Source organism: Myotis davidii, unplaced genomic scaffold, assembly GCF_000327345.1.
Source record: "Myotis davidii unplaced genomic scaffold, ASM32734v1 scaffold196, whole genome shotgun sequence".
NCBI classification, from domain to species: Eukaryota; Metazoa; Chordata; class Mammalia; order Chiroptera; family Vespertilionidae; genus Myotis; species Myotis davidii.
The window spans coordinates 4,833,079-4,835,905 of record NW_006288258.1 but is presented as its reverse complement, the minus strand read 5'-3'; the positions used below and the strand labels follow the sequence as shown (position 1 = coordinate 4,835,905).

General features: G+C 39.2%; 1 protein-coding gene across 2 annotated transcripts in view; it reads right to left on the bottom strand.

Annotated features, from left to right (window-relative positions):
- REV3L (REV3 like, DNA directed polymerase zeta catalytic subunit) overlaps positions 1-1,263 on the bottom strand; it is a 167,006-nt gene extending 165,743 nt beyond the window's left edge. The window contains exon 1 of one of the 2 annotated variants that reach the window (XM_015561634.1): positions 993-1,263. The gene's annotated coding sequence lies outside the window, so the exon portion shown is untranslated. Of the gene's footprint in view, positions 1-703; positions 846-992 lie in introns of those variants that run through there. The other variant, XM_015561636.1, reaches the window with a different exon arrangement.
- Positions 1,264-2,827: the final 1,564 nt, after the last annotated feature.

Sequence of the window (2,827 nt, the reverse complement as noted above, 5' to 3'; positions counted from 1 at the left end):
TGTTTAACTTGGTGCTGAGGGGAAAAAAAAAAATGAGAGGGAGCCATCTAAACTCAACATAGAGTTATATCCAGCAACTAAGCAAGAGTTGGGATGTGGAAACTGGACAGATTCCCAGGTCCACCTGAGTCAGCGCCTCACAATGAAGCCTGAAAAAACTGTCTTGTACTTAAGTTATTTATAACCTTACTTCCCTCCATTAAACAAGCTACCAAAATGTTGTTATACTGCTCAATACATTATGTCAAAACAATGTTTAAGACACTTAAAAAATGACTAAAAGAAAAGCAGAAGAGGTTTTTTTTAAGTAGTAATAATTATAGTAGTAGTAGTAGTAGTAGTAGTAGTAATTCCATTCCACTCAGATGAAGAAAATTTAACTGATTCTCTCAGGTATCAATATCTTCAGTCAACAAGGTTTAAATCAGTAAGGATTTATCATTCAAATTTGAATATGCCACTTTTAAAATACTTTTTCAAATTTCACAAACTTAAGAGATGGGAGCTTTTAAAACTAAGACACTTAATTTATTTCTTAAATTACTTAAGATATGCACTCAAAAAAAAAACAGGACAATCAGGTCAACTGGACTGTTTTCTAAAGCAGAAAACTACTTTTCATTCAATAACAGAAAAACTGAACTAGTAAAAATGTAATAAACCAATCAGGTCAGAAATTATAATATAAATATGAAATCACCACCTTTGGGGGAAGAAAATTTCTCCTGCTGCCATTTTTAGGATCTCATTTGTAAAGCAAACTTGAGTTTTGAAACACCTTGTCTCCAAACCAAGATAAAGAATTAAGGACTTCCAAAATTAATTACTATATATGAAAGACTTAAGTATGGTACTTTATTAACATAGGTTTATCAGGTGTTACACCTTTTCATTAATTTACTAATTCATAAATCTATAAACATAGTTTGTACTTTCAAACAATGTCTTCATTAAAAATTGTAGCATTCAGACTTTTACTAAGTCATACTGACCTCACTTTTTTATTAATTTTTTTCAAATTTTATTTTATTAGGTAGACTGGAATAGTTTTCTTTGGGGAAAGAATTCAGAATCACATAATTACACAGTTTTTGTTTATTAATTAATACTAACTTTACTGGGAGTTTTGGACATTAAAAATGCAGGCTTGATTTCTGAAAGCTGTAAACTCTAAATATATTCCAGTGACTTCAAATTTTTTCACCTGTTGAGAAAAAATTTTTTTTAACTATACTTACAGCAAACTCAATGTGATAATCCTTAAGTTGAAGTATGGGTTTCTCTGTAGCAAGTTTTATATTCTCAATATATGTACAAGAAATCTTACTTTTATATTCATTTATATTATACATTTCAAGATGTAGTTTAACAAAACAGTATGGGTTTTTTGGGGTGGGGTGGGTGTAATTTACTGTAAGATTCCAGAAGATATAAATATTTATCATAAAGTAGTTAGTTTACATGTATATTTTTTAAATACTGAGAAACACGAGAGTACAACATTATTTCAGGAATGCTTTTTCACGTAATAGTATTGCTAACTCATAGTAAAATCTATTTACTTCCACAAACAAAACTCCTCTTTAAAACAGAGCTTGAAAATCACTGAGGAATACATAATTAATGACGTGTGTAGAGGGGGGAGAAAAACCATGTGTAGAAAAGTACCCCAATCATGCAAACTGCAATACACAGGCATGCCACAGTATATCCTATGAACATGTCCATTTATAATTTGGAAATCTGGCTGAATATAGCTGTATCAACGTCATTATCATATTCTTTTTCTGCACCTGAAGAACAAACAGTATATTACACTGAAATTTCAATTAGACACAAAGACCATAACCCCTATATTCAAAAGGGCAGAAAAATCTATCCTTCAGAACACTTGATTGCCTCCATTTTCCAGCCTCCAAAGTTTAAAGTGTTAACAAATGGTTAACAGCACTCAAATTCCCCATCTTGCAAGGTCCATATCGCCAAAATCGTTCTCGCTGTTTTTAAAAAGAAATACTCTACCAAATCACACTAACAACCTTGACATTTTTAACAAAGAGAATTCCCATGAAAAGACAACTGCTGGGAGGGAGGGAGTGCGTGCGTGGGGAGAGGGGCGCTCGGAGGGTGGCAGTCCACAGTAGCTGGCTGTAGGAAGAGGAATGAATGGGTGGCGAGGGCGAGGAGCAACGAGTGGAACTGCTGCCCGACCCCCCCCACCCCCCGCCGCGGGACAGCACGCCGCGACAAGACCGTCCCTTTCCGAAGGCAGCTCCATGAGTTCACGCAGGCAGTTCCAAGCACGGAGGAAAGCACAACCACCAAGAACAGCTTGTGAATTTGGCCACTATCCTATTGCATATTTTCACAAATCCCCCAAAGCTTGAGAAAGTAGCTTTTGTCTGTCCCACCTCGTCCTTCAAAATAGCTTTTTTGTTGTTGTTTTTTAAAATATACGTGCACTTACAGGGCACCTCCACCCCCCGGCGTGGGGGCATGTGAAATGCTGTGTTGCTCGGTACAGCGTGGGTCCCTAAGAAACGGACGCGATGAAGCGCGAGGCTTTCCCCGGGGCACCGCCAACACGCATTTCCCCGAAGGCGCTGCACCTCACGCGCGGCCCCGCCCCCGGACTCGAAGGCTGTAAACGCCAAGGAGTCACGACCTCCACGCGCGGCCGGCGGAGCCGCACACTCACTTCAATGGGGAAGATGATGTGGCCCCGGGCGCCGCTCTCCAGCCGACCGCATCTCCGTGGGGAGGCGGCGACGCGGAGCGACGGGCCACCGAGCTGACGCTTCCCCACTCCCCTAAGGCCACCTCCCTG